We start from the raw sequence: 11,168 nt of genomic DNA on the forward strand, positions 1-11,168 counted from the left end.
CTACCCTGGAGCAGACATTGATAGCGACCATAATTTAGTGATAATGAAATGTAGATTGGGGTTTAAAAATCTGAAGAAAAGGTGTGAAATAAATCGGTGGAATTTAGAGAAACTTGAGGAAGAGGAGGAAAAGAAGATTTTTGAGGAGGACATCACAAGAGGTCTGAGTAAAAATGAAAAAAGTAGAAAATGTAGAAGAAGATTGGGAGAATGTTAAAAAGGAAATTCTTAAATCAGCAGAAGCGAACTTAGGTGGAACAAAGAGAACTGGTAGAAAACCTTGGGTCTCAGACAATATATTGCAGCTGATGGATGAACATAGAAAATATAAGAATGCTAGTGATGAAGAAAGTAAAAGGAACTATCGACAATTAAGAAATACTATAAACAGGAAGTGCAAACTAGCGAAAGAAGAGTGGATTAAAGAAAAGTGTTCAGAAGTGGAAAGAGAAATGAACATTGGTAAAATAGACGGAGCATACAGGAGAGTTAAGGAAAATATTGGGGTACATAAATTAAAATCCAATAATGTGTTAAACAAAGAAGGTACACCAATTCATAATATGAAAGGTAAAGTTGATATGTGGGTGGAATATATTGAAGAGTTATACGGAGGAAATGAATTAGAAAATGGTGTTATAGAGGAAGAAGAGGATGAAATGGGAGAAACAATACTAAGATCTGAATTTAAGAGAGCATTATAAGATTTGAATGGCAGAAAGGCTCCTGGAATAGACGGAATATCTGTAGAATTACTGTGCAGTGCAGGTGAGGAAGCGATTGATAGATTATACAAACTGGTGTATAATATTTATGAAAAAGGGGAAGTTCCGTCAGACTTCAAAAAAACTGTTACAGTCATGATACCAAAGAAAGTAGGAGCAGATAAATGTGAAGAATACAGAACAATTAGTTTAATTAGTCATGCATCAAAAATCTTAACTAGAATTCTATACAGAAGAATTGAGAGGAGAGTGGAAGAAGTGTTAGGAGAAGACCAATTTGGTTTCAGGAAATGTATAGGGACAAGGGAGGCAGTTTTAGGCCTCAGACTAATAGTAGAAGGAAGATTAAAGAAAAACAACCCAACATACTTGGCGTTTATAGACCTAGAAAAGGCATTCGATAACGTAGACTGGAATAAAATGTTCAGCATTTTAAAAAAAATTAGGGTTTAAATAACAGAGATAGAAGAACAATTGCTAACATTTACAGGAACCAAACTGCAACAGTTATGATTGAAGAACATAAGAAAGAAGCTGTAATAAGAAAGGGAGTCCGACAAGGATGTTCTCTATCCCCGTTACTTTTTAATCTTTACATGGAACTAGCAGTTAATGATGTTAAAGAACAATTTAGATTCGGAGTAGCAGTACAAGGTGAAATGATAAAGATGCTACGATTTGCTGATGATATAGTAATTCTAGCTGAGAGTAAAAAGGATTTAGAAAAAACAATGAATGGCATGGATGAAGTCCTATGCAAGAACTACCGCATGAAAATAAACAAGAACAAAACGAAAGTAATGAAATGTATTAGAAATAACAAAGATGGACCACTGAATGTAAAAACAGGAACGATATAAAATGCCGAATAGCACAGGCGAAACGAGACTTCAGTCAGAAATATAATTTGTTTACATCAAAAATTAATTTCAATGTCAGGAAAAGATTTTTGAAAGTATATGTTTGGAGTGTCGTTTTATATGGAAGTGAAACGTGGACGATCGGAGTATCTGAGAAGAAAAGATTAGAAGCTTTTGAAATGCGGTGCTATAGGAGAATGTTAAAAATCAGATGGGTGGATCTGATTTGACAAATGAAGAGGTGTTGCGACAAATAGATGAAGAAAGAAGCATTTGGAAAAATATAGCTAAAAGAAGAGACAGACTTATAGGCCACATATTGAGGCATCCTGGAATAGTCGCTTTAATATTGGAGGGATAGATAGAAGGAAAAAATTGTGTAGGTAGGCCATGTTTGGAATATGTAAAACAAATTGTTAGGGATGTAGGATGTAGGGGGTATACGGAAATGAAACGACTAGCACCAGATAAGGAATCTTGGAGAGCTGACTGAAGAAAAAAAAAAACGTGCTGTATTTCATGTATAATATTGCTGTACGAGCATGTTACTTAGAACACAATTTTAAAATTTACTTTTCAGACACTTAACATGATAATGACTATATAAAATTTTATTTTTATAATGGCATATACCATCAATCATTTTATTTTCTTCAAATTACATAACATCGCTTACACGATAAAAATAAATAATTTATGTCTATTACATGAAAATCAATCAAAAGTTATGCAGTTACAGGAGCATAGAGTAATTTTTATTTTTAAAAGTTCATTCTGTACTACTACAATAACACTGATCTACAACAAAAAAGAAATGTTTTTTTTCTGTTGCATGCTTTCAATGACATATACCTTATTGTATTTTTTCACTGATTTCAAATTTGCAAACCAAAACTGAATGTTAACAGGATTTTTTAGTAACACAGATATAATAAAACTTAGTTTGTTAAGGATTATAAACCCTATAGTATGATATCTTACCTACCCAATATCTGCTTTTCTTTCATTTTCTCTTGTATTCAGCCACTGGAATGTCCCTTTTCAGACTCCATCAGAGTAGGGTTCAATTTTCTCTGGTGATATGTTTCCATAACTGATATATCCTGTTGAAACCATTGACATACTCATTACTTACACTGCCAAGATTAGGTGGAAAAAAGTCCCAACGTGAATGCAGTATGTTTATGTTTAGAGACATATTGCATCCCAGTTTTTTATAGTTTACAAGAAGTTCATTCATCAAGTCTACATAGTTCTCAGTCTTCTTTTTTGCCCAAAAATTATTTGACAATATTTATAAATTACACCCATGTTGTTATTTTAGATTTATTCAAACTCCTCTCAAAGCTCAAATCTTTCATTAGCTTACTTATCTGTGGCCTAACAGTTATTACTTCTTTGATTTTTACCTCACTTATCCTGAGAAACTTATTCTTATGGTATAAGAAACCTAGCGGCCATTATGATCCATTGCTTTATCAAAATTTTTCATCAAACCAAGTTTCATGTTCAATGATGGAAGACACACAATTCTTTGAATTGACAAGAGCTTGACAAATAACATTTTTCTATCCAGCTATGAGTGCTCTCTTCAGCCAGTCTTTTTTAATATAGCCTGTCTCTACTTTTCCATTGGCATAAGAAAAAACAGTACTTAATATAACTGAGCTGCAGTCCTTATAAAATGGCTATCACCTTTAGGTCTTCACGCATATGCCAGGAATTCTTTCCATACTGGATCAATGTAAGTAAAAATTTCATATTATCATACATTTTTCATTTGGGCTGCGTAAGCAAGAGGAATTGATGGTTTCTCATTTCCATTGCGAAGGAGGATGTCTTTCAAACTTGCTTAGAGGAATATGTAAACCATCTCCATTTTGTAGGATGTGATGCTATCCTAGTAAATGAAATAAAGAATTTATATCATTGCAGTATACTATATTATCTTGTAAGGAGAACAGGTGCTGAAATTCTTGCTGCCCAATATGGAAAAATCATATTTTAATGCCACTTTCAAAGAAATTTCAAGATTTTAACCTTGAAAGCAGTAACTCTGATTACATTTTAGACCAATTAAAATCACAAATTAGATAATTAATTCTGCTTGAGCAATTTAATGAGGTTCAGAGCTCTCACCTTGGAAATGTGGATCCTCTTGTTCATCACTTTCTAACTCACCACAATTTTGTTCATTATTAATATTTTGTTTATTTTGACATCAGAAACTATATTTCTGATGGAACTGGAACAAGTAACTCGAATTCAGTATGTGAAATAGGTAAGATAGTGAAAGAAGACTAAAATATACAAACATATTTCTTGAATTTTCTTGTGATGCTTTTGATTTTTGACATAAAAAAAATAGCAGTCTGTCGAGTAGTCCAAGGCTTTCTCCATACCACAGGAACACCAAAAGGCCATATGTCATGGCTTCCCCAGTTAGCTTGCTGCATAGTAAAATTGATCAAATATTTCAGTGTATTTGAAGGACCCAAGACTTATTCTGATTTCTTATTTTACACCCAAAATAGAGCTCATATTATTTTTTAACCAAAGGAGTAATATTTCTTCTTGGAAATTTAAAAGTTAATTCGCCACATACGTAGAAAAAAAAATTGTTAGTATGATTTATATAACTGGCATTCTTATATGCATTAGTAATAATGAAAAAAAAAAAACCATATTTAAGTTGTACAACAAAAAAATACAAGTTTTTATTTGAGAAAATAGGATATAACAAAAGACAAAATTTGGGATTGTTTGGTATGAAAGCCAGAACAAAACTGATTCTATGGTCTCAGTTATTTCATGATTTGGTCTGAGTTAAAACAGTCATTGGAATGATTGTGTCAATTATGATGTCATCAAATAAAGGCTATTAATTAAATTTTGTTACTCTCTTTTTTCTGTTTAGCTTCCAGAACCACTGTAAGGTATTCCCTCAGAGGATGAATGAGGATGATATGTTGAATGCAAATGAAGTGTAGTCTTGTAGTCTCAGGTCGACCACTACTGATATATGTGGTTAATTGAAACCCAACTACCAAAGAACCGATATCCAAGATCTAGTATTCAAATCTTTTTTATTATTTTTTTTTTCTGTTTAACCTCTGGGTCCGCAGTGAAGCATTACTACACAGAGGATGAGATGAATGATTTGTAGCGTGTGTGAAAAATGCCATGCCTGACCGGGATTCGAACCTGGGACCTCCGGGTGAAAGGCCAAGATGCTACCACTCGTGCCACGGAGGCCGACAGTATTCAAATCTGTATAAAAGTAACTGCCTTTACTAGGATTTGAACCTTATAACTCTCAAGTTTTGAAATCAGCTGATTTGTGATGATGAGTTAACCACTAGACCAGCTTAGTGGGCTGGTAAATTAATTAACCATAATTTACCATATTTATGGTAAATTAATTTTTCTTAGACAAAAATGGGTCATAGTAAACAGTTAGTATTGATGTCATCTTATGATGTAATACCAGATTAGTCACACTGGTTGTTTAGTTTCTATTATTAAATAAACCATGTAACTCTTTTCTTCTTACTTATGTAAAGCATATAAATCTGTTAATCTAGTTGAGTTCTACAGCTATTTTATATTATATATTTTGTCTTCTTAATAGTATTGTTAATGTAAATCAAACAGTAAAAGATTTAACTTAAAATGTGAAGCTAAATATGAATACATTAATTATAATACTCTAAATATAAGTATTGTACATGTACACCATTTTTAAACTCAACAGTGTGAGATAAGTTACAAATAATATAATATTTAAATAAGTGAAAATGTATCTAAATGTGTTTATAAATTAAATATAAATAAAATGTATTGTATTGATCCCACTAACAAGGACTTTAAAGTTATTAATGATCCAGCGGCATAAGTTCTGAATAATGGAAAGTGCACTTAGGCACAGTTATTTGAACCATTTTTTTTGGTCCTCCATGCCATGGACATGTGAAGATTTGATTTATTGTGGCATTTTTCAATCAAAGACAAACCAGGTTATGTGGTTTGACAAATGATAGTGGTTTGACAAGATGACAAATCTTTCAATATATCAATTTATGGTTAATCGAAAAGGAGGTATTAAGGTTGCCAATTATTCAACGAAATTCAGACAACTTATTTCTTCATTACCATCAAGTAATTTCATTTAATTATTTCTTTAATTAATTCATTTATTTTTAACATTGTTAATTAAGACTGTAATTCTTTATGAACAGAGAGCAATTAATTAGACAGAGAGGATCAATTAAATCCTCTAACAAGAATTGGTACATTTATTGAAAAATATAATGTTTCTCGTTTATTAATCTTTTACGAATTAAACTAAGAAACCTTAGAGTTGCAAGGCAAATATGATGCCATTCAAACACAACTTGAAATGGAAGATAAGGATATTTGTTCAGATCGTATACAGGTTGAAGACAATTTATACAGTTTTGAATGAACGGCAATTGATCAAGAAATTAATGTAGTTACAGCAACTAAGCAAATGCAACTACAACTGATTAATTTATCATTTTTCAGAGGTAATGTTCTTAACTGGCAACATTATTATAGCTTATTTAGTGATTTAGTTCATAATAGAAGCAATTTAAGTAATTTGCAAAACCTTCACTATTTACATTCCTCCTTGAAGGATGAAGCATTAGATATTATTAAAAATTTACCAATTACAAATGAAAGTTATACAATTGCACTAGATTTATTAGAAAGGTGTTTTGACAATAAATATTTAATTGCATCTCATAATGCAGATTGTATTTTAAAACATAAAAGGAGAATATTTGGATAATTTATCCAAATTTATTATCGTAGTATTTTCCACTCTTGAAGCACTATTGTATGAGTGCTCTTGAAGCACTCTATAATCCAATCAATACATATAAATTTATTGTTGTTCAGTTAACATCAAAGTTAGATCACAATGCCTCCAGATTATGGAAGGAGAAACTTTCAACTCAACAGTTTCCCACCTTCAAAGATTTCATAGAATTTAGAAAACAGATGCTTGAAAATATTAATGCAAATAAGTCAAACCATCAAGACATCTTAAGACATAATTCCAAGGGACGACTCAACAATGGAACTAAATGGTACTCTAAACGTTTTAAAATAGATACTAAGCAATATAAGGCAAATACTTTTAAGATGGTATTCAAAATTTAATTATAAGCATTATCTAATTTGTAATTCTAATCATTATTTACATTCTGCAACAAATTTAAAAATTTGTCTGTTTATGAATGGAAAGAATTTCTAGAACATCACAATTGTTTCAATTGTTTAGATAAAGGTCATTTATTTGATACATGTTATTCTAATAGTGTATGAGATTTGTTCTCAAGAACATAATACTCTTATTCATATAAATAATGTTAATTCTAAGTTAAAAGACAATGTCTGAAAATTATAATCATTTGTCATTTAAATTACAGAATTTTATCTACTGCATTATGTATTACCAATTATGTACATGGTAATACTCATACATGCCAAGTTTTACTAGACTCTGGCAGTCAAGCGAATTTTTGTACTTATATATTCCCAGGAAGGTTAGAACTTCCATTTATAAAAATTTTAGGAATATATAGAAATGGACTTTCTCATTCTGAATATAGTGTTGTATTGACATCTTTATATATAAACTTTTCATTCCAATTGCAATGTGTTATTTTAACAGAAATAACATAGCCTACTGACGAGTACCTTTGATATTTCATATTTTAATTTGCCTTATAATGTTTTTTTGTAGATCCTTAATTTAACATAAGTTAAACATTAAAGTAAAACACAGTTTTACTTTAAACATTTTGTTTTTCAAGAAACCAAAGTGGGATATATTCTCGGTGGTTGCTTTCCTATTAACTGAGCAATAATACCACTGCATTTTTTATTTCTCAAAAAGATTCTACATATCTTTCGACTGCACTTGAGAACTTCTGGAAAATTGAGGAAATTAATACCGCTATTCCATTTAATGAAAGTTCTATTTACGAAAAACATTTTCAACTCAATTTTACTAGAAACAATCAAAGCAGATTTGTAGTGGCTAAACACGTAAACCCAGTAATATAAGGCGAGGCAATTCTTTCATAAATACGAAGAAATGATTTTTATCGTTGGAAAGAAGGCTAAAAAATGATCCTAATGATTTGTTAATACAAATCAAGTGCGTGTTATTTACCCCCATCATCTGGCATTTAAATAAACTAGTCTAACTATTAAACTTAGATGGTTAGACGATGGTAGTCTTCGATGGTTCATCTAAAACAACTAATGGTTTATCTTTTAACGATAGTCGGACCTGTTGTCCAACAAGATTTATTTTCTATATTGTTAAGATTCCGAATTCATAATTGTCATTACCTCAGACATAAAAAAGATGTATCGACAGGTACTAGTTAATTCCAGTGATTCTAATTTACAACGAATTCTCTGGCATATTTCTCCAAAACAAGAGATAAAACATTATGCACTATGAACCTATCAATTGAAAATGAAAATAATTTTCCACAAGCTTCTAAAACTATTAAAAATTATTTCTATGTCAATGATCTCATTATCAGTTCAGATAACCAAAATGAAGTTATTCAATTAAAGGATGATATCCTCAAATTATTACAACATTATGGTTTTTCACCTTCACACATGGTATTCTAATATTTGCAGTATTTCTATATCTGATCATAATTCATCCATACCATCTGAACAAGAACACAACATACGTGTACTCTAAGAGTTCTATAGAACAACAATTCAGATACAGTAAATTTCCAAATCACTCATTCTAATAATTCTAAAATTTATACCAAAAGGAATATTCTTTCAATCATAGCAGATGTCTATGATCCTTTAGGACTCATTGGCCCTATTGTATTTTTATACAGTTTATGCAGTCATTATGACAACTCAAAATTGACTGGGATGAAATGTTATCTAAACCATTAACACAATGGCTTTCATTGTATAATCACATTTAATTGAATCACTAAAGATAAGTAGATCCATTAATTCTAACAATAATAATAAAATTCATTCTATTCAATTACATGGATTTTTTGATTCCTCTATTAAGGGCTAGGTTTGTTGCCTTTACATGCATTACCCAGACTTGAACTCTGTGGTTGTTTACTACTTACGCATTTATTCGTGAAGATATCTAATACATTAAAGATACAATTTGATGAGATACACTTACAGATTCCTCAATAGCACTTTACTGGATTCATGGACATTCTTCAAGTTGGAAAGTATTTATAAATAATAGAGTTGCTGAAATTCAGCAAAACTCTTCAATTACCAATTGGCATTACATCAAATCCTCTGATAATCCAGCAGACGTACTGTCTAGAGGTTACTCACCAAGCAAATTACTTGATATGTCACTGTGGTGGCATGGTCCTCCTTGGCTATTAAAATCTTCTTCCCATTGGTCAACGGATTGTAACATTGCGTTTAACAGTGGTAATCTAAATCCTGAATGCTTATTAGAAAGGCGTAAAACTATGTTAATTTCATATGTATGTATAGGTTATTCATATTAATGTATTTAATGTATTCATATTAATGTATAGGTTATTTCATATGTATGTATAGGTTTCATATGTATTATGTTAATTTCATAATGTTGTATGTGATTACACACAAAGGTTTTAACTTCTGTTTCAGATTCTTTCACAATATTAAATCAATTCCATCTGAATGTAACTTTGGTGCTCTAACCACTAAGGAATTTGATCATACTCTTTATTTTTTTGTATGTCAATCACAACCCATGTATTTCAATAATGAGACAAAGAATCTTAAAAATTGATAAACAAAGTAAGCTTAGTTCTTGAGATTCATTCTTGGATGATTTAGGTCTAATCCGTGTAGGAGGTAGACTTCAACTCTCTCCTACAATATCACATTAAACATCCTACCCTTTTATACGCTAGTGTGAACATTACAAAATTATCAACTCTATGCAAGGAATAACAAAAAAAAAATCACCTGAACACTTAACACATCATTCATTGCAACAAAGATACTGGATAATCAATGCAATAAGTATCATTTTGTCAATCATTCATAAGTGCTTGACTTGCTTTAGGTTTAATGTAAAAATTCAATCCCAACAACTTGGTTAATTGCCGCCTGTTAGTGATTCCTTCCCAAACATTCTCTTCTTGTGTAGTTGATTATAGTGGCCCAATTATAATTCGTCATGGTGGGCAGAGAACTAAAACATCGAGTAAAGCTTATGTAGCACTTTTTATATGTTTAGCCACTAAGGCTATTCATCTAGAGTTAGCTTCTGATTAGACTTCATTTCATTCTGCTAGAAATATTTTGTACAACTTGTACCAACTTTTAAAGTCAGACAAATTTAAAACAAATATTCAAACTTTTTCAATATTACAAAGGATTACTTAACACAAAAATCTTTGTCATTTATTCCTCCTTCATCTCCCCATTTTGATGGTTTATGGGAAAGTGCAATCAAAAGTTTCAAATATCACTTTGAGCAATTTTATACAGTGTTGACACAAATTGAGGCTTCCCTTAACTCTTGCCCGATTTTGCTATTTCCACAGACAATTGAGACCCAGTACCACTTCACTGGGACAGTTTCTTACTGGATGTCCTCTCACATCTTTACCTGAACCCAATTATCAGAGTTGAAATTATGCGATTAGGACAATGGCAACTACTACATATTATGATTTAATCTGTTAATGTATTATTGTTATAAGCTAAATGTATATTAATGTAATTCTTATATCACATTCATATTGCTCTACACTTTTAAATGATATACAGACTGGTTATTATACTACATACATGTACAAACACGCACAACATGCATTCATACATACACACAACACAAACATATACAATGTACATACAACATAAACATATGTTCAATGGTAGTGGATTATCGATCCCAATCACAATATATTCTGATATTTATGTATTATTTATTTTAGTGGATTATCGATTCCAATCAGAATAAATTTGATACTTATGCATTATTTATACTAAATCTTCATTAGAGTGAGATGCTCGCTAATGAATACAGTGTACATCATAAGGACTCGTGAACAACACTTTTAAAGAAATCCTAATCTATGAGTTAGGTAAATCTATGATTTACTAGTAAAGATGATTGATTATTAAGATGTGTGCACTAACTTGTTACAAAGAAAATATTGCTGATAATGCAACTTATTATATATCCAAGCTCTATGATTTACTACTACTCATTACTATTTATTATTGTATTATGTACAACAAATGTGAACATAATTTGAAACTATTGATTCAATAATTTAACTTAAGCGATATATATAATTTTTTTTTTCTATTTCTGATATTTACATCATATATACATTTATTATTTCATGTTATTAGCTGTAACTTTTCTTCAATAACCATGTTATTATACATCATCTTAGATCCTCAGGATTTTTGATTGGCAGCTATGTTCAGTTTCATGTACTACTTATTAATGATAAATAAACTATATAAATTTTACTTATGTAAAGCAAATAAATCTGTTAATCTAGTGAGTTCTCAACAG

Source organism: Lycorma delicatula, chromosome 4 (assembly GCF_047948215.1).
Source record: "Lycorma delicatula isolate Av1 chromosome 4, ASM4794821v1, whole genome shotgun sequence".
Taxonomy (NCBI): Eukaryota; Metazoa; Arthropoda; class Insecta; order Hemiptera; family Fulgoridae; genus Lycorma; species Lycorma delicatula.